The sequence below is a fragment of the Bombina bombina genome, chromosome 3 (genome assembly GCF_027579735.1).
Source record: "Bombina bombina isolate aBomBom1 chromosome 3, aBomBom1.pri, whole genome shotgun sequence".
NCBI classification, from domain to species: Eukaryota; Metazoa; Chordata; class Amphibia; order Anura; family Bombinatoridae; genus Bombina; species Bombina bombina.
Window position 1 is genome coordinate 1,028,267,650 of NC_069501.1, and position 22,888 is coordinate 1,028,290,537.

At 38.6% G+C, this 22,888-nt stretch overlaps 1 protein-coding gene across 1 annotated transcript in view; it reads right to left on the reverse strand.

Annotated features, from left to right (window-relative positions):
- POU6F1 (POU class 6 homeobox 1) overlaps positions 1-15,448 on the reverse strand; it is a 392,830-nt gene extending 377,382 nt beyond the window's left edge. Inside the window, exon 1 of the mRNA XM_053708223.1 lies at positions 14,995-15,448. The gene's annotated coding sequence lies outside the window, so the exon portion shown is untranslated. The remainder of the gene's footprint in view (positions 1-14,994) is intronic.
- Between the last annotated feature and the right edge of the window lie 7,440 nt (positions 15,449-22,888).

A 22,888-nucleotide genomic window follows, 5' to 3' on the forward strand; every position in this document is an offset into this window, starting at 1 on the left:
CAGTGGACACTGACAGCTTAAATCTCTGGAATAGCTTTTTGTAGCCTTCCCCTAAACCATAATGTTGAACAATCTTTGTTTTCAGGTAATTTGAGAGTTGTTTTGACGCCCCCATGTTGCCACTCTCCAGAGGAGAGTCAAAGAGAACAACAACTTGCAATTGGCCACCTTAAATACCTTTTCTCATGATTGGATGCACCTGTCTATGAAGTTCAAGGCTTAATGAGCTCACCAAACCAATTGTGTGTTCCAATTAATCAGTGCTAGGTAGTTACAGGTATTCAAATCAACAAAATGACAAGGATGCCCAAATGTATGCACCTGTCTAATTTCATTTTGATGCATATTGCACATTTTCTGTTAATCCAATAAACCTAATTTCACTACTGAAATATTACTGTGTCCTTCAGTTATTTGATAGATCAAAATGAAATTGCTGATCCAAACACCCAATTATTTATAAATTCAAATCATGGAAATTGTCAGGGGTGCCTAAACTTTTGCATACAACTATATATATATATATATATATATAAATAAATAATCCTGGCCAAAAGTCTGCTGCTTTAGTGTTTTTAGATCTTGTTGTCAGATGTTACTATGGTATACTGCAGTATAATTACAAGCATTTCATAAGTGTTTTATATAAGGCTTTTATTGACAATTACATTAAGTTTATGCAAAGGGTCCGATTTAACACGCTGTCAATCTGCCCCAATGCAGCTTTTTCCGTGTGAGTCTTCAGGCTCCCCGGAAACAGCAGTTAAGAAGCAGCGGTCTTAAGGCCGCTGCTCCTTAACTCGTCCACTGCCCCTGAGGGTGCGGACATCAATCTGCCCAATCGTATACAATCAAGTTGATTGGCACCCCCTGCTAGCAGCCGATTGGCCACAAACCTGCAGAAGGCGGCATTGCACAAGCAGTTCACCAGAACTGCTTGTGCAATGTTAAATGCCAACAGCGTATGCTGTCGTCATACAGCGATGTCTGTCAGAGCGGATCATGTCGGGCAGACATTTGATAAATCGGCCCCACAGAGTCAATATTTGCAGTGTTAACCCATCTGTTTCAAGACCTTTGCAATTCGCCCTGGCATGCTGTCAGTCAACTTCTGGGCCACATCCTGACTGATCGCAATGCCCATTCTTGCATAATCAATGCTTGGAGTTTGTCAGAATTTGTGTGGGGGGGTTTGTTCACCCACCACTTGAGGATTGACCACAATTTTCAATGGAATTAAGGTCTGGGGAGTTTCCTGGCCATGGACCCAAAATGTCCATGTTTTGTTTCCAAAGCCACTTAGTTATCACTTTTGTCTTATGGTAAGGTGCTCCATCATGCTGGAAAATGCATTATTTGCCAACAAACTGTTCTTGGATGGTTGGGAGAAGTGGCTCTTGGAGGATGTTTTTGTAACATTCTTTATTCATGGCTGCGTTGTTAGTCAAAATTGTGAGTGAGCCCACTCCCTTCGCTGAGAAGCAACCCCACACATGAACGGTCTCAGGATGCTTTACTGTTGGCATGACACAGGACTGATGGTAGCACTCACCTTTTCTTCTCCAGACAAGGTTTTTTCCGGACGTCCCAAACAATCGGAAAGGGAATTCATCAGAGAAAATCACTGGCGCTTGCTGGACTTTCTTGGGCGCGATGAAGCCTTCTTCACAACAATTGAACCTCTGTTTTTTAGGGGATTAAGTTAATTTAATGGCAAAGAGGGACTTTGCAATTAATTGCAATTGATCTGATCACTCTTCATAACATTCTGGAGTACATGAAAATTGCCATCATAAAAACTGAGGCAGCAGACTTTGTGAAAATTAATATTTGTGTCTTTAGGCCTGGACTGTATATACACACACGCACACACACATTGGAGTCCTTTCAAGTCAACTCCTTGCCATATACCATATCCTTTTTAACCCTTTGAAAAAACTTTTTATCACTATGTAAACTATATTTTTTATTTAAAAAGTACATATATGAGTGTAATACTTTATTTTAATATATTTTGAATGAATTTTGTGATTTTTTTTTTAACCCTTACACTTTACCTCCGATCTCAAGTTCCGCTTAATATTCTAGCACAATTTCGGCTAACCATTCTCTGGTAAATCAGTTTTACTATGGATTTGTAATATAAAGCTGTGCGCTAATGTTAGCATGGCCAAGCGATATTGCTTATCAAGTCCCTAATAAGCAAGATTATTATAATTCATTATAACAATTTTAATGATTTTAATGTCTCAATGAAGCATAAATTGTAGTTTCTCTGTACTTCAAGGAACATTATACACTAGATTTTTCTTTGCATAAAGAATGATAATAAAGTAGATGATCCATTTATATAGCTCATACAGTTTTGATTTTTTTTTAAAAATAAATTGATAGGGTTTTGCTTATTTTTAACCTACTCAAGCTTGCTTCTGTTTGTGTAAAGGGTCTTTTCATATGCAAAAGAAGGGGGAGTGTCTGCTATTTCCCACTTGCAGTGGCTGTTTCAGTAACCTTTTAACCAGTGCTAAACTGGAAGCTTCTAAGTAAGTTTTTAAAGGGTTTTATACTGGATTTTTATATCACTATCTTTGCATACTATTCTTTATAGTAGTGTCTATTACATGCAGTTATATGAAAATTGGTGTATACTGTCCCTTTAACTCTCTACTTTAACCTCTTAGTGACCAGACCATTTTTCACATTTCTTACCGTTAGGAACCAGGGCTATTTTTTACATTTCTGCGGTGTTTGTGTTTAGCTGTAATTTTCCTCTTACTCAACGAGGTCTATTTATCAAAACACAAGTTATGAAGCAGCGGTCTAAAGACCGCTGCTCCATAACCTGTCAGCCTGCTCTGAGGCGGCGGACAGACATCGCCGAAAATCAACCCGATCCAATATGATCGGGTTGATTGACACCCCCTGCTGGCAGCCGATTGGCCGCGAATCTGCAGGAGGCGGCGTGGCACCAGCAGTTCACAAGAACTGCTGGTGCAATAATAAATGCTGAGAGCGTATGCTGTCGGCATTTATCGATGTGCAGCAGACATGGTTCACTATAGCATGTCCATCCGCACAATGATAAATGGACCATCTCGCCATTAAATGGACTTTCTAAAGATACCATTATTTTCATCATATCCTATAATTTACTATAAAAAAAATATATAAAATATGATGAAAAAAATGGGAAAAAGGCACACTTTTTCTAACTTTGACCCCCAAAATCTCTTACGCATCTACAACCACCAAAAAACTCACATGCTAAATAGTTTCTAAATTTTGTCCTAAGTTTAGAAATACCCAAAGAATGTTCTTTGCTTATTTTTCAAGTTATAGGGCAATAAGTACAAGCTAGCACTTTGCTATTTTCAAACCATTTTTTTTAAATTAGCGATAGTTACATTGCAACACTGATATCTGTCAGGAATCCCTGAATAACCCTTATATAATTTTTTTTTTAGTAAACAACCCAAAGTATTGATCTGGACCCATTTTGGGATATTTCATGCCATCATTTCATCTCCAAATGTGATCAAATAAAAAAAAATTTTCTTTTAACTTTTTCTTAAAAATTTTTCTTAAAAATTTTTCTTTTAACTTTTTCTCACTGAAATGATTTACAAACAGCTTGTGCAATTATGGCACAAATGGTTGTAAATGCTTCTCTGGTATCCCCTTTGTTCAGAAATAGCAGACATTTATGGCTTTGGCATTACTTTTTGGTAATTAGAAGGCACCTAAATGCAACTGTGCACCACAATTGTATTATGCCCGGCAGTGAAGGGGTTCATTAGGTAGCTTGTAGGGTTAATTTTAGCTTTAATGTAGAGATCAGCCTCCCACCTGATCCCTCCCTGACCCCTCTCAAACAGTTATCTTCCATCCCCCACTTCACAATAGTCACCGCCATCATAAGTACTGGCAGAAAGTCTGCCAGTACTAAAATAAAAGTCTTTTTTTTTTTTTTTTTTATATTTATTCTGAAGTTGTATCCCCCTTAGCCCCTGACCCCCAAAAACAGATCTCTAACCCTCCCCCCTCTACCTATATGCTGCCATCTTGGGTACTGGCAGCTGTTTGCTGAAAAAAATGTTTTTTTTATAAAAAAAAAAATGTATCTAAAAAAATATATTTTCTGTAGTGTAGCGGCCCCCCTCAATTTCCTCCCCCCTCTCCGTCCCCTTTAAACATGTATTCCCCCCTCCCTCTCTCCCATACATTGCATTGAATTTAAATATAATGCGCGCCCCGCGCCCCCTTGTGTGCTCCCGGACAATTGCGTGCACTTGAGGGACAAAGGATCCAGAACTGACAAGAGATGGGCCGCCCTCCCGCCTCCCTGCTATGGCTCCCACCCACCAACGAGAGCGGTCTATGGGAACTATGTGTTGCCTGTAAATATATATGTATTTGTTTATATACATATTCAGTGGGGCAAAAAAGTATTTAGTCAGCCACCAATTGTGCAAGTTCTCCCACTTAAGAAGATGAGAGAGGCCTGTAATTTTCATCATAGCTATACCACAACTATGAGAGACAAAAGAGAGGAAGAGAGAGAGAGCAAAAGAGAGGTGGAGCGAGAGAGAGTGCAAAAGAGAGGGGGAGAGAGCACAAAAGAGAGGGGAGAGAGAGCAAAAGAGAGGGGGAGAGAGAGCACAAAAGAGAGGGAGAGAGAGAGAGCAAAAGAGAGGTGGAGAGAGAGAGCAAAAGAGAGGTGGAGTGAGAGAGAGAGAGCGCAAAAGAGAGGGGGGAGAGCGCAAAAGTGAGGGGGAGAGAGAGCAAAAGAGAGGTGGAGTGAGAGAGAGCGCAAAGAGAGGGGGAGAGAGCGCAAAAGAGAGGGGGAGAGAGAGCAAAAGAGAGGGGGAGAGAGAGAGAGCGCAAAAGAGAGGGGGAGAGAGCGCAAAAGAGAGGGGAGAGAGCACAAAAGAGAAGGGAGAGAGAGAGCAAGGGGTGGGACCGCTGTAGTGCAAAAAATGGCCCGTGTGAACGGGCTTTAGGACTAGTTGATTATAATGGAGCTGAACTGAAATTAAGTTTTTCAGCTATATAATAGTTTTATGTTAGTAAAGGTTTTATTAACCCCTTAACCTAAATCAATGTAGGTCTATGTGATGCAGTGCAAAGTCCAGCATATCGAATAACATTGGTCTACGTTTTACCTCTAGACGGACATTAAACACTAAGGGCTAGATTACAACGGGAGCGCTAATTTATTACGCGGCCGTAAACGGGCAAATTCGCAAATTACAAGTGGCTGGTTATTTCAACCACAAGCTTGTGATAGCAATTAGCACTCTAAAAATTAACCAGAAGTCAGACCTTTCAAACTAACCCCCAGTTGCCCCACAAAAATGTAAAAAGTAGTTATGATTGGTTAAAGTTGGCAGGTGCAGGGTGTTAGAAAAAAAAAGGCACTAAAAAGTGCCTTTACATAGCGGTCTATGGGAAGTATGTGTTGCCTGTAAATATATATGTATTTGCTTCTATACATATTCAGTGGGGCAAAAAAGTATTTAGTCAGCCACCAATTGTGCAAGTTTTCCCACTTAAGAAGATGAGAGAGGCCTGTAATTTTCATCATAGGTATACCTCAACTATGAGAGACAAAATGTGGAAACAAATCCAGACAATCACATTGTCTGATTTGTTAAGAATTTATTTGCATATTATGGTAGAAAATAAGTATTTGGTCAATATCAAAAGTTATATATCCTTTGTTGGCAATGACAGAGGTCAAACGATTTCTGTAAGTCTTCACAAGGTTGTCACACACTGTTGCTGGTATGTTGGCCCATTCCTGCATGCAGATCTCCTCTAGAGCAGTGATGTTTTGGGGCTGTCGCTGGGCAACACGGACTTTCAACTCCCTCCAAAGGTTTTCTATGGGGTTGAGATCTGGAGACTGGCTAGGCCACTCCAGGTCCTTGAAATGCTTTTTACGAAGCCACTCCTTCGTTGCCCGGGCGGTGTGTTTGGGATCATTGTCATGCTGAAAGACCCAGCCACGTTTCATCTTCAATGCCCTTGCTGATGGGAGGAGGTTTGCACTCAAAATCTCACGATACATGGCCCCATTCATTCTTTCATGTACACGGATCATTCGTCCTGTTCCCTTTGCAGAGAAACAGCCCCAAAGCATGATTTTGCCACCCCCATGCTTCACAGAAGGTATGGTGTTCTTTGGTTGCAACTCAGCATTCTCTCTCCTCCAAACACGACGAGTTGTGTTTCTACCAAACAGTTCTACTTTGGTTTCATCTGACCATATGACCTTCTCCCAATCTGCTTCTGGATCATCCAAATGCTCTCTAGCATACTTCAGAAGGGCCCGGACATGTACTGGCTTAAGCAGGGGGACACGTCTGGCACTGCAGGATCTGAGTCCCTGGGGGCGTAGTGTGTTACTGATGGTAGCCTTTGTTACGTTGGTCCCAGCTCTCTGCAGGTCATTCACTAGGTCCCCCCATGTGGTTCTGGGATATTTGCTCACCGTTCTTGTGATCATTTTGACACCACGGGGTGAGATCCTGCGTGGAGCCCCAGATCGAGGGAGATTATCAGTGGTCTTGTATGTCTTCCATTTTCTAATTATTGCTCTCACAGTTAATTTCTTCACACCAAGCTGCTTGCCTATTGCAGATTCAGTATTCCCAGCCTGGTGCAGGTCTACAATTTTGTTTCTGGTGTCCTTCGACAGCTCTTTGGTCTTCACCATAGTGGAGTTTGGAGTGTGACTGTTTGAGGTTGTGGACAGGTGTCTTTTATACTGATAACAAGTTCAAACAGGTGCCATTAATACAGGTAAAGAGTGGAGGACAGAGGAGCCTTTTAAAGAAGAAGATACAGGTCTGTGAGAGCCACAAATCTTGCTTGTTTGTAGGTGACCAAATTCTTGTGAACTGCTGGTGCAACGCTGCCCCCTGCAGATTCCTGGCCAATCGGCCACCAGCAGGGGGTGTCAATCAACCCGTATTGGATTGGGTTGATTTCGGCGATGTCTGTCCGCCGCCTCAGAGCAGGCGGACAGGTTATGGAGCAGCTGTCTTTAGACCGCTGCTTCATAACTTGTGTTTCTGGCGAGCCTTGTGTTTCAGAGTAGAATAGACCCCTATAGGTGCAAAGAAATTATAAATAAGTAACTAGCTGATTTGATAAGGGGTACTATAGAAAATATGACTTAAAGGGACAGTAAACACCAGAATTTCTGTTGTTTAAAAAGGTAGATAATCCCTTTATTACCCATTCCCCAATTTTTCATAACCAACACAGTTATAATAATATACTTTTTACCTCTGTAATTACCTTGTATCTAAGCCTCTGCAAACTGCCTTTTTATTTCAGTTCTTTTGACAGACTTGTATTTTTAGCCAATCAGTGCTGACTCCTAGGAGATTCACGTGCCTGAGCTCAATGTTATCTATATGAAACACATGAACTAACTCCCTCTAGTGGTGAAAAAAATGTCAAAATGCTTTCAGATTAGAGGCAGTCTTCAAGGTCTAAGAAATTAGCACATGAACCTCCTAGATTTAGCTTTCAACTAAGAATACCAAGAGAACAAAGCAAAATTGGTAATAAAAGTAAATTGGAAAGTTGTTAAAAATTACATTCCCTATTTAAATCATGAAAGATTGTTTTTTTTTACTTTACTATCCCTTTAATTTTACAGTCCCAAAGAAGATACGAAAGAGTGTTACCATTAAAGTTAAAACATAACATTTATTAACAGGTCATGTTTAAAAACAGACAAGTAGTCAAGTGACAAAATTGAGGTAAGGGCTCCTCTGGCTGGCAGGCTTACGCGTTTCGGCATAGAGCCGTAATCATAGCATATGGAAGCCAGCCACAGGTGTACATTATATACTCAAATTGCAGCAATATTATGGGTTAAAATCTTTAGAGTTTTAAGAACAACACGCCCAGTGTGTTTTAACCCTTTGTATATAGGAGAGAACAAAACATACAATTATATATATGTGTATATAGGCCATGGAAAAGTGTATATAAACATGCATATATGAATACTATGTCAAGCAAACTAACTAGAGCAGTCTACAAATGTACACAACTATATAGTATACTATTATATGTGTGTATGCGGTATTTACCCCATATGCTTAGGCCACAAAATCAAAGGGACAGGGGGTAATTAACCCCTCCTAATTAAAGCATAGAAATTGGAAATAGAGCAACATAGACCTTCAAAGTAACCTATGAAGTAAATGCACAATATAAAATGACAAAAAGGCCAATGCATCTATATGTGTTATACAACGCAACGATCAACTATGACCCGGATTGATTCAATACCTTGTGCATATGTGTACTGAAGGCCAGTATGTACAGGTCACTTAGCATATATATGCCAATATGTATAATATACAAAGTCGCCATAATAGAAGCTCAACATGGAGGATGGAAATTAATATTATTAATCAATATTAATGTTACTTTTGTATCATACCATAACATTCATAGTATGATGTCAATTGACATCTATCCTACAGATATTAGGTAAAAGTAATTGTACGCAAAAGCACAAGAGAGGGACACTGTGGAAAATACACCAAGAAAGGTAATGAGATAAATCCTTATTCCCAATAGTTAATGAGATCAAACTCAGAGTTGAGTCCCTATGGGACTCTGGTTTCTAGCTTGAAAATCAACAGCATCTCTCTCTTGCGCAAAATAACATCTCTATTGCCCCCTCTCTTGGGGCGAGGTATCATGTCTATAGGCTGCCAGGAAAAGCAAGACAAGTCTTTACTGTGTGTCTGGGCAAAATGGTACACAAGAGGGGTGGTTGCCTAACTCTGGACCTTATATCTCTTGTAGTGAGCCCTACACACTGCTCACCACATTTGGTGCAGGTAATGCAGTATATAACATATGTTGAGGTACAATTGAGACAAAATTTAATCTCATATACCCTGCCAGTTACGGTAGAACAAAATTGGTCTGACATAATCAGATATTAACAAGCACCACATCTAGAGCTACCACATCTGTATGAGCCTTTGCTAGTAAGCCAGGCACTACTCTGAGTAGTGGGTCTCTTAAGAACAGTAGGTGACAGGGCATTACCCAATTTCTGCGGTATGAGCATCTAATACCCTCCTGAACACAATGTATCAGTCTGTCATCAGCTACTAGCATCTTAAAATGATGTTTGACAATTTTGCAGATCTCTTCATATTGAGGACTATAGTCTATCACAAATGTTACACCTTTGTGTACCTTTTTATTCTCCTGGTTTTTTTTTTGTCCACAAGAAGATCTGATCTATTCAGCTTGCTAACTTCCCTATACGCTTTTGCAACAGTTTTTCTAGGGTTGCCTCTTTGTATGAGACGTCGATTGACATCTTCCATCTGGATTTTACAGTCTTCCACATCTGAACAATTCCGTTTGGCTCTAATGAGCTGTCCCTTTTGCGATTGCATATGGCACATGCCTTGGGTGGCAGCTCTTAGCGTGGAGCAAGGAATTGCCTGATATGGGCTTCCTGAATAGGTTAGTTTTTACTGTGCCATCTGGGCTACCACTCAATACCACATCTAGGAAGTTGATATTACTCTGTTGCATCTCATGGGTAAATTGTAAGCCCACATCATTGATGTTAAGCCCTTTAACAAAATTCTCTAGATCACTTAAACTGCCATCCCAGATGAGAATCAAGTCGTCAATAAATTGATGGTAAAAGACAATACAGTCATGATAGGGATTATTACCTCAAAAGATGTGGGACAGCTCCCACCAACCCATAAAAAGGTTGGCATAGGAGGGGGCAAATTTGGCCCCCATCGCCGTCCCACATCTCTGGAGGTAAAATATACCTTCAAATTCAAAGAAGTTATGGGTTAGCAAAAACAAGGACAAATTCCTGAAAACCAGAAGAGAAGGTAGACCATGCCTGAAGAAAGAATGCTATTGCTTCCATCCCTTTATCATGTGGAATGGAAGAATAAAGGGTAGTTACATCAATTGTATCCCATCTATGTGTACCATCTTTCCAAACCACATCACTCACTAGATTAACCAAGTGTTTGAAATCTCTTAGGAAGCTGGGTAGAGCTTCCACAAATGGATGTAACACCATATCTAACCATTGGGATAAATGTTAAAAAAGGGACCCTATGCCACTGACCTTTAACATTCTGAAGGGACTTTTGCACCTTCGGGAGGTGATGGAAAACTGGAGTCACTGGATGTTCCACATAAATATATGTAGCCGTGTTTCGGTAAATATACTCATTTTCTACACGATCATCCAGAAGGTGCATCAGTTCTCTTTGAAAGCGGCAAGTAGGATTAGTAGAATGCACAGTATAGCAATGACTATCTTCCAATTGGCGTAATGCTTCGTTGATATAATCTACTTTATTTAAAACCACTATTATGCCTCCTTTGTCAGCATTGCTTTTGACAATGTCCTGGTTTTGTACTAATTGTTCTAAAGCCTCTCTTTCGGCCCTACTCAAGTTGTCCGATGTTTTCCTAGTTTGACTAGCTAGTGACCTAAGGTCGCTTTCCACTCTCTTGTAGAAATTTTCTACAATGTGACCCCTACTGTGTATGGGGTAAAACCTTGAAGGTGGTTTTAAGCTTCTCACGCAATTAATCTGTGATGAAGCATCCAAAATGTCACCTTCTCTTAGTAGAGTGTTAAGCGAAACTAGGTCACATGATTCTGATAAAGACAAATCTGTATTTAGATTAGTAGTAACCCATTGAGTGGAGTGATTAGAGATTTGGTGTATTGTGCCTTCTCTTGGGAAATGACCCCTTAATGTGATATTACGGATCAACTGATTCACATCTATTACTGTTCTAAACAAATTAAAGTTAATCATGGGTACAAATCCCAAGCCAAGACCCAATAAACGTAACTGAGCATCAGTAAGAACAGTATTTGACAAATTTATAACACAATCTATTTGTATTTTGTCTGGTGTCTTGTCTCCCTTAGTTTGTATCCCGTATTCTCCTGGCTCATGTTCCCCCCTGTCCGGTTTGCTTTGCGGTAAGGAAAAAACCTGTTCCAGGTGTTGTTGATCTTTGTCTAACAAGTTAGGATTAATCTTATTAGAGCCAATTATCGCACATGCATTTATGTTAATGGACACAGTAGGGTCAGGGGTAGTCATGGGTTTACTTGCACTATATTTACTCACTGTGTTCTTAGGTCTAACTGCCTAATTCAGTATAGTGCTATTTACAGGAGTATTATATCCTGAACCGGTAGTCTGAGTATTTTTAATACAAGATTGCTCCACTCTGGCATCAGAGCACTACTTGTGCATCACCATAGGCTCTGTTCAGGATATAAAACAAAAGTGTGTGCAAACACTGCCCTGGATATTACAGGGCAGTGTTTGCACACACTTTTGTTTTATATCCTGAACGGAGCCTATGGTGATGCACAAGTAGTGCACTGATGCCCGAGGAAGTGGAGCAATCTTGTATATGAGAGAATTGATAGCGGTGACTATATTTCCCCTACCTGCTGTTTTTCCGTAATAGCTGTTGCCTGATTGCAGGAAGCTCACGTGTGACGTCATTATCGTCACCCTGGATCGCCGTTGGAACACGCCCCCATTGTGGATGGACCGGCGAAGCTGAAAACAGTCAAATACAGGCACAAGTGTGGAGAACACTTACGGAGAGTCGGCATCTGGTGATACACCACGCAAGGAAGAAGGGGAACAACTCCATTGCTCTTACAACAGATGGACATACAGTACCTTCCCAGGACCTTACTAAGACCCATGAGTATACGGAATTGCTTTTTAAGGAGGAGGTGATATACGGTTTATTCATCTACACACACATGTATGTCCTTATCAGTGACTGTCATCCATGTTAAAGAAACTGGGCTAAGAAATTGGGCTAATTTTTGTGCACCCTACTCCCTGTACTTCCAGTGCAATGGCACTTAAGCAATGCGGTGCTGTTCTTGCGCTGGGACGTTCATAAAGTTTACACATTGGGTACTCTCCCACCTCTATTTGGTTTGCTCTTGGTTAATCTAATTTAACCCTTTTTTGGTGCTCCTGTGCACCTAGGCGAATGCAAATTCTACAGTCGAACTTGTCTAATTTTAGGCACATCTTTAACCCCTTAACGACCACGGCGTACCCTGTACGTCGCTAGTCATTAAGGGATTTTCTGCTTATAATAGCATGGGTCTCGCTGTGAGCGGCAAGACCACTATTAGACCCACCCTCCTGCATGCTTCCTAAAATAATGTAGTCTTGCAGCACTATTGAAAAAGCAACCCCCAATAGAAAGATGACGGTCGTTAAGGGTTTAAACGATAAATGGCATTAATTATCAAGCACATATTTCTGAGCAAATATAGAAGAACATCAATGATAATCCTTGATCTTTGTCATTTAACTGATGACTGCTGCTACTTCACCTTTGAAACTTAGAATTCAACATTTTCATTGTCTACAACATTCTCTTACTAGGTCACTTTTTGTTAAGTCATGAATAATTATCTTTGAACAAAAATATTTTACAGCTTAAAGGGACATTATAGTGTTAAAATTACATGCTCTCTTTGGCGCTGCTGATTGGATCAGTGGCATTTTCCGCTTTGGGCCCTGTAGTGCTCTGCGAGTCCAGAGCAGGACTTTAAACTATGTGATATCCCCTTTACAGGGGGTTAAACACATAACATTAGAGAGGCGATAGTGTTAAAATGACGTTCTCTAATAGATTGGAATTTTAACAAATTTAAAAAAAGGTCATTGGCAACAAATAAAAGGTTCTTCAGAATAAATCATAAGGGATACATGCCATGTATGCAGATTACTATAATGTTGCATCATTGCATGTTTCACTGTTTGGCAGTGTATTACGTCAGTAATCAGTGCCAATCTAACATCAACTGTGGATGCACATTTAATGCTAACAAAGCTCATATCTACTGCACACATTCCACTAAAACATTGTGTCACTTATATACATGTGTAGTAACAGCAGATCCCCAAGATTACTACAAAAAAACATATTACAATGGCAGACATCCCAACCTACAAAAACTCATTTCAGGGAGGTGGCTTCACCCGGTACTGCGCCGCAACCCCCACTCCCCTCCCAGTTGTATATTGGACACCTTGAAACCCTAAATAAGATAGAGACTTATCATTAAAGTAGCTTCCCGCTAAAGTCACATTAAAGGAAAAAGAAGTAGCTTTATTGCACAACCACATACAAACTTATTTTCCAGTGACCGTACGCTTGTTGAATGCGTAAATATTTTAGAATACAAAGTTTAATTACGTGCAGTAAATAAGGTAGTATTTGTGTTTTATTTTATTAAAATCAGTGGGGGCTTTTTGGTTATTGGTGCATGCTTTGAGTGTTCTATAACGTCCCAGCAACTAAAGGCATTCCTTAAAGGATTACTTTCTGTTATAATTTTTAAGCTAAACAACTAACATATTAAAGTTAATAAACATTAATTAAAACCTACTGACCTATATTTTCTCCAAAACGAAGTTTCATAACGTTCTAAAAGTTATCTCTTTTATTCGCTGATGATGTCACGTTATCCTGCCCACTATTTTCAGCACTGAGTGTTCAAAATACTTAAACCAATAACTTTGTGTTTAAAGCGCCATTTTGAAACCTAGGTATTGTAAACGGATTGGTACAGAGCAAAGGATACCCACGGAGTGGGTTTGGAAAACAATTATATTTGCAGACAAGATTTCTGATATACGGTAGAGATATGTTAATTAAATGCTATTGATAAAAAGCGTATTTAGGGTAGTTAAGTAACAGGCATAGAAAATATTTACTTACAGTGGCCCTTTAAAGAAACACTTTTCCGTATTTGGGCCACATTGGATCATGGTACTTGGAGTTTCAGGGAGATTGCATTCCATTTACTGGCATCAGGGAGCCGCTATTACAATCAGGGAAACTCCCTGAACTTCAGGGAGAGTTGGAATGACTGCAATGGTGTTTGGGGGCAGGAGGTCACAAGTGCCCCCACCAAAAATGTTGATCTTTACATCAAGCCTCAAGCACCCATTTGAGACACTTTGATGCCAGTTATCCACAATTTTTACAATGCTGTGCAGCTTCTGTGCAAGCAACTATATAACATTATTTTTTTGTATGTTCACAGTTGAAAACTAAGTTACCGTATGACATTTCTAGAAACTAAATAAATAAAACACAATTACCCAAAATATACAGGTATTTGATTCAAAATGAATTACTAGAAAATGTAAACTACAATACATTAATTTCATTAGAAATTATTTCAATTAATCTGAAAAAAATTACTTTTAAAAGTGGAGGTAAAACAAATACAGAAACCCAACACATAACAAGAACTCGGCAAATAAATAACACACATATCCCCTGACTGTGCTACACACTACCTGCCCTGACCCTCCCTCACAGGAGCACACATAATTTATAGCTACATTTTGCAAACCTATCCCCCACCCTCTACCCCGCCTTGTTTAACTCTAGCCCTCCCAAGTCCCAACACAGAAACGCAGTGGCCTAAGCACCAGCACTGTATGACTCTAATCGCCTAAAATAGAACCCTTTCAGTCACCCAGCTCCATCCGCAAAATAGAACGAAAGTAGAGCGTCGTAAAACACGAATATTTTTAGATCAATCCGCGTCGAGGTCGCCGGGTGGTTTTTTATTTCTATAATTTATTCTGTCAGACAGTGACACCCCGTCTCGCAAGTCGCAATCGTCACTTCTGTATCCCGCTCTGCAACATATATCTACTGCACCCTCAACCCCTACGGCTATAATAAACTGACGCGAGGCGGAAAATCGGCGACATGTCTGACCCCCCTCCTTATCATAAATATATAAATTATGCTAATTAAGACAATTGCATATTAACAGAAAAAAACAAAAAATCCTCCCATTTTTTCACCCCCACTTATAATACAGTTACACACTCCTTGGGTTTGTATATATAAATACATATATATTATTTTACTTACCGGTTAAGCAATTTCGTTTCACTCCAACTACACGCTGCTGTTTCTTTCAATATTCTCTTTCTTTGTGATGGATATTTGGGAAGGCGATTTCATTCCGCTTTCACTCGGTATAGAAAAGGTAGATAATTATAAATTCATCTCACAGCTTATTTCTGGGGCGCTATGGCTCAACACAAAGGGGGTATTTGAATGAATAAAAAGGCTCCTTGAAGAGCAGGGACACCTCTTATTAATATTTAATCATATTTTTCTTCTGTCTCCAACGTTGTCTGCTGGAAGTATGAGTGCAAATGTTAAAAGTGGGGAAAATGAATTACGAATAAAAAAAGAAACACAAAATCCGCGTCTCCTCTTATAAAGTTCAATGCAGTTTTTACATGAACAATTTTTTGCTGCTGCGTCATGAACATAATATATGCAAGACGAGTGTTGCATACTGAGGTCTGAATATGGAGTGAGGGAGGTAGAGGGAGCGCTTGTGCTCTCTTAAAGGAGCAAATCCTTTTTTTTTGCATAATCCTATAAAGTTTTTTAAGGGTTAAATGTGGGGTGTATGTAAACGTTCAATACAGTATGGAGTTAGTAAGACAGTGGTAGATGATTACATGGGTAATTTTCCTGTGTTGTAACAGTTCACATTATCACATGTATAGTGTGATTGTTATTTGACAGTAAATTTCCAAGAGAGTAGTGCCTGTAGCAAAATGCAGGAATGTAAAGCTTAGGAACTGGAGCATTTTTGGTTCAGACATGGGTTACACTTGCTTATTGGTGGCTAAATGTAGCCACCAATAAAGCAAGCGATATCCAGGGTGCTGAACCTAATATGGGCCGTCAACTAAGCTTTACATTCCTGCTTTTTAAATAAAGATAGCAAGAGAACGAAGACACATTGATAATAGGAGAAAATAAGAAAGTTGCTTAAAATTGCGTGCTCTATCTGAATCATTAAATAAAAAAAATTGGGGTTAGTATCCCTTTAAGAAAAGTTTAAAGGGATAACCCTGGAGTTGTGCTTATCTATAAGAATCAGAGTTCAATGTTAGAACATTTTAATATTGCATAGTTTACATATAAAAAACTAGGGGGTGATCACAATTGTGCACTTGTTTTCTGCAGAAAATGATTTGTGAATTTTGGATGAAGCTTGAAATTGTTACACCCCAAAAACAACACAAAATTGTTATCTGCATTGTTAATCTTGCAATTTCGTAAAGAAAACATGAAGTACACACTACAAATGATAAACATCGGTATAGTGGGCATGTGTATTTGTTGGGTTATCAATTTTTATTAGTATAAAAGTGCTAATTATTAGTTTTTAAACTTTGATTGATTAACCAGGAAGCATTTGTATCTGGCGACATTGCTTTTAAACATTATCCATCGTGGCGGCAGGTAATTTCACTGTGTTTTGCCCATGTGCAATAACAAATATTAAATTTTAAAAATTTGGGGAACTTTGTAATATGTCAAACTGTTATCTGAGGTTTATCAAGGCTTTTTAACTGTTGAAGTCAATAAGTGAAAAAACAGACCTCTAAATGTGTAGTTCGGCATAGAGAATTAGTGATCAGAAAAACAGGACTGGCATGTGGTAAGTATAAGGACATTTTTCTAAAAAAACAATAATAAAATTGGTGGCTATCCATATATGGATCTCATCATTGGCTTACCGGTTGTGTTCAACTATATACCAGTAGTGCATTGCTTCTCAGAAGCTGACTTAACCTCTTTGCTACCAGGAATTTCAGAGAAGAACTTGGCCAAAATTCCGGATACATTTTTTAGCATTTTTGCTATCACTCCGTTTAAACAGAAATAGAGCCTTAATTGTTTTTATTGTGTTTTTTTTAATTTTATTTAACTGTCAAAACTATATTTCTTTTATATAGGTGGTTAGAGTCCATGAGCTGTTAGGTATGGGATATACATTCCTACTAAGAGGAGGCATAGTTTCCCAAACCTCAAAAAACCTATAAAAACTTTCCAACCTCACTCATACCTTAGTTTTAAACTTTTCCTCTGTTACAGGTGGTTGAAGCATAATGATGTGCTTGATTTCTTCAGTGAAAGGTGCTTCAGAGCATATTGAAGCCCAGTTCCCCTCAGAGTACAGTGCTAGTCAGAGGGATGGGAATGGTGTACTGCCCCATGATACTATGTTTTCGCCTCATGGGAAATGCTTCATGGGCTCTCTGTAAATTCAGTCGCAGGGATTAATCTTCTGCCTTCCTTTACAGATCGACATTATATGTCTACCTCATACCTCTGCTGATATGTTTCAGTACTGGTTTGGCCGTCTGCTACTAAGTGGACAAGTGTCTATGGGCTATGGGTAAGTATATTTTGTATTTTTTAAATAGACACAGCTATGTTTATGAGCTCTTTTGAATGTTTAAAAGTTTATTAATATAGGCATATGTGTATATAGGGCCCCGGGACGGATACTTACTATTCCCCTTGCTTGTTTTTTTTCTGTGAAATAATTTTCAATAAGAGAGCCAAATCTGTCGCTTCATATAAACGTCAGGTTTTCACGCCAGTTACACATAGGAAGCGTGCGTCAATTTTGACACAATAACCTTCGTAATCGACACTTACATTTGTTAGTTTTGCTCACCATAACACATACACTTACAAAAGATCAGAAGTGCGTCATATTTGGCTCCAGTTTTGTATATGCTTAGCACTTTAACGTCCATGCAACACTACATAAAGGGGCAAACCTTTCCTCATACAGCTTGCCTTAAAGGGGTTATAATAGTAATTATTGCACTACATTTACTAAAATTATTTGTTACCATAATAGAGCAGCACCAATCTGTCCCTAAATTTACGATAGGAACCAATTCTACTAGACACCTTTCTACCAAAGCTAAGTGTGCTTAACGCACTTCTAAACACACTTCTATACCTCTAGAAGACAATACTTCTTTTAAAGACCCTTTAGATCAGCTGTTCTCAACCCAAATGATCTCAAGGCCCAGTAAATTTTAGCCAGACGTGTCCAGGACCCTGTAGTGTATGTGTATGTCTCTCAAAGGAACAAATCCACCCTCCAGGGTCAGCTACCTGGGTGCATAGATGTAAATGATACAGCTCCAAAACAAATCCACTCACAGGAATTTTGGACATAAACAGAGTCAAAGTTTAATTAAATAAACTTTGACTCTGTTTATGTTTAAAGTTCCTGTGAGTGCATTTGTTTGGGATATATATATATATATATATATATATATATATAGGGAGACTAGAGAGAAATGCACTCACAGGAACGAACAACCAGCTCAATATCATTGTTAGCCTGTTCTATGGGGATTCACCACCTGGGTGCAACTTCTTTTAGCCCAGTAATGCTTTTCACAGAGTAGAATTCTCCTGTAGTATATCAGTCTGACCCCGCCCATTACGGCCAGTCCAGCGCCGAAATACCAGGTAACTCCTCTCTGAACAAGGAACACAGCAACCCCAGACGATCGTTTCGGCCTTCATTGGGCCTCGTCAGTGAGGTGTAGCAGTATTCCTCTAAGCACACTGAGCAAGGGGTCCACGTCTGGGTTACCCTTTTTCACATAGGGAGACTAGAGAGAAATGCACTTACAGGAACGAACAACCAGCTCAATATCATTGTTAGCCTGTTCTATGGTGATTCACCACCTGGGTGCAACTTCTTTTAGCGCAGTAATGCTTTTCACAGAGTAGAATTCTCTTGTAGTATATCAGTCTGACCCCGCCCATTACGGCCAGTCCAGCGCCAAAATACCAGGCAACTCCTCTCTGAACAAGGAGCACAGCAACCCCAGACGATCGTTTCGGCCTTCATTGGGCCTCGTCAGTGAGGTGTAGCAGTATTCCTCTAAGCACACTGAGCAAGGGGTCCACGTCTGGGTTACCCTTTTTCACATAGGGTGACTAGAGAGAAATGCACTCACAGGAACAAACAACCAGCTCAATATCATTGTTAGCCTGTTCTATGGTGATTCACCACCTGGGTGCAACTTCTTTTAGCCCAGTAATGCTTTTCACAGAGTAGAATTCTCCTGTAGTATATCAGTCTGACCCCGCCCATTACGGCCAGTCCAGCGCCGAAATACCAGGCAACTCCTCTCTGAACAAGGAACACAGCAACCCCAGACGATCGTTTCGTCCTTCATTGGGCCTCGTCAGTAAGGTGTAGCAGTATTCCTCTAAGCACACTGAGCAAGGGGTCCACGTCTGGGTTACCCTTTTTCACATAGGGAGACTAGAGAGAAATGCACTCACAGGAATGAACAACCAGCTCAATAGCATTGTTAGCCTGTTCTATGGTGATTCACCACCTGGGTGCAACTTCTTTTAGCCCAGTAATGCTTTTCACAGAGTAGAATTCTCCTGTAGTATATCAGTCTGACCCCGCCCATTACTGCCAGTCCAGCGCCGAAATACCAGGCAACTCCTCTCTGAACAAGGAACACAGCAACCCCAGACGATCGTTTCGGCCTTCATTGAGCCTCGTCAGTGAGGTGTAGCAGTATTCCTCTAAGCCCACTGAGCAAGACGTGGACCCGTTGCTCAGTGTGCCTAGAGGGTTATGGCTGCACCTCACTGACGAGGCCCACACTAGGCCGAAACGTACGTCTGAGGTTTTGCTGTTTCCCTTGTTCAGAGAGCGATTGCCTGGTATTTCGGGGCTGGACTGCACTGTTAAGTCAGGATCAGACTGATATGCTACAGGAAAGTTCTTCTCTGTGAAAGGCACATGTTGAGCAAAAAGAGGCTGCTTCTAGGGTGGTATCTAGCCATAGAACACTCTATTATGCTATTCTTCGTTCCAAGGTTGAGCGCTTCTCTCTTGTAATTTATGCAAATTATGACACTTAGGGAAGTCTCCCTAAGTGTGATGCGGGAATCCAGACGTGGACCCGTTGCTCAGTGTGCCTAGAGGGTTATGCCTTGTCAAGGTATATGTAAGGTTAACAAATATATATTTTAATCATATATTTTAAGGTTAATAAATATATATATATATATATTTCATTCAGATCTGGCTGGTCAGTAGAAAATTATTCATTTCTTTCAGACAAACTGACTTCAATCATGTTTTAGTTCTCCCCCACTCAGCATGTAAGTTATCCTAAACACACATCTGAGAACAAAGGATTGTTTCCAGGAGATCTCCCACACTCAATATGCTAAATTATGCAATTGTATAACCACAAGGAACTGAAAATTAACACAGGTAAAACTCTGGATACACAGTGATTAACATAGAGGTGTTAATTACCCCTGAAAATTAGATACACATCTGTGCTAGCTGAACAGAAAACATGTTAAGATGTAACTGCTAACACTTGAATATACAAAATGTAGACGTTGTGTCTGAGGAGGATAAAACACAGAGAAAGCACATGGCTTACATTGTGATTTCAAAACAACTGTATTTAGATTTTAAGTAAACTTAAATACATTTTGAAAAAGAAATAATGCCAATAGCTTCATATATGTTTGGAATGATTCAAATAGCCCATATATGTATATATATGTTGAAATAGTACGTTTTATATTAAATAAATAATTGCTGCAGTTAATAGATATATGAAAAATAGATTCAAACTGTGATAATCACATTATTTAATTATATGTAACATAATTTTTCTATTTTTCAGATGGAATGCCTGCATGGGATATCTGAATCATGTCATATGATTATATACACTAGATGTTTTTGAAAGTTTAAACACAACTCTATATATATATATATATATATATATATATATATATATATATATATATATATATGGTGCTGTATATGATACCGTGAGTGAAGTTTCTAGAGTGTGAGGTTGGGCCAGAATTACGAATATATCTCCCTACTATACTACTTGTGGCCAGACGCATGACAGTTTGGAGGGACATTAGACTCATAACATTGATACAGCTACAGGATACGCTATTGAGGTCTCTCCAGGACTCATTCATTAAGGATTATAAATGCTGTAGCATGTCGTTTTTTCTGTGACTGTTTAAACATATCGACAACAGAGTCATCTGTCTACAATTGCAATTGACTATACACAGTTACAGTTGGAGTATCCGCAATATAATGAGACATACTTATTATATGTAATGTTACAAAGTTACAGATCAAGCGGACACTCTATGTTGGCTACAATATTGCATTAGTCCTAGTCTGGTGGTGTCTGTTTTCACTCCCTGGGGACGCCCTGGGAGTGTTAGTAACTTTTTCATTTTCTTTAATATTTTTGCTGATTATTTTCTTTCATATTTTTGCTGATTGTTTGGTACGGATGTGTTTGGTGGATGGGGTATGTGTGGATTTCAATGAACTTGCATCATATACTTCCCCTATTTTTGTTATTATTGCATAGTGTGAAAGATCACACTGTAATATATCCTTTGTTGAAGAATTAAAATTCTTTTATTCTAAGACTCATTGGCTGGGATCTTTGTATATTGCATATAATATTGTGTGATATTCTGGTATTGCAAATATATTTCAAAATGTTCATGGATATTAACTAAATAAAAGAATTCAGGTATTTATATTAATTGTATGGTTTCTAGTAGATGCATGTTAGTTAAGGGTTTCTATTTTTAAGGATAATTATTAAAGGTATTGTATTATAACCCTGAGATAGACTGATATATTGTTTGAACAGCACTACTAAGATTTTCTTAAATATACTGACATAGTGTATGGAGGCACTTGCTGAGATTTATTAATATTCATCATATTGATATCATATATTTGTAGTAAATAGAAATTATTGTAAAAGAGAGAAAAAGTTTCATATTTCGATATTAATATTTTGAAGATATAATTTTTGAAAAATTGAAATATTGATTTTCATATTTTGAGATTGATATTAATATCTTGAAATATTATTAAAGATTAATTTTTGAAAAATTAATAAAAATATTAATTTTTCATATTTAAAAATTAATCAAAAATATTAATTTTTCATATTTTCAAAGTTAATCAAAAATATTAATTTTTCATATTTCGAAATATTAATTTTTCATATCTCAAAATTAATATTATTATTATTATTTTTTTTTAAATATATACATTTTTTTTCTCTCTTTTTATTAGCAAAAATTGTATTAGCATTTTAATTTAACTAAATACTAAACTAATATAATAATGTCTATAGCCAGGAGTGACTCATTTAATTCTGTACATAGCGATGAAAATGGTCCCATCACAATACCCCTTACTAAAGGTCAGATCCTTAAGAAAGATATCATAAATGGCATTAAAGAGAAGTTTAATATTGCGGGTGAATTAAATGATTTTATGGATATGCTTGAAACTAGGGCTAAAAATATTACCGTTAATAATAATATGTGGAATGAAAAAAATTAATTCTTCCAAGAATTATTAATGATTAATCAATGCAAAACTCCCAAAAAGCGAGACAAACTAATACTAAAATCTTGGCCCCTTGTAATATGCATTATTGACAAGATGTTGCTTTGTGTAATAGACAAACAATTGCAAATACAAAAGCTAGAAAGTAGTATTCGTTCCTCACGCAGATGCGAAGAAGATGTAAAAATAGCCAAAAATAAAATGGATGAATTTGCCCAAAACCTAACCGCCTTAGATAAGCATAACATAGACTTACTCGAACAGATACAAGAATTAAACAGCTTGCGCAAAGCCAGAAGGAATTAAGTGATTTAAAAAGGTCATATCGCCATAATGAAAACCCTTATATTAACAGTGAGAATAATGCAGATAATGCTAACTCCTTTAGAGAACGCGTTAGGGACGAGGTACAAAAATATATGGAACAGTATAGACAAATGACCCCTAATGGGTCAGAAATAGATTTCCCAAATAGACAATCACCTCATGATGTAAATCCAGGAAACTGCTTTAACGCAG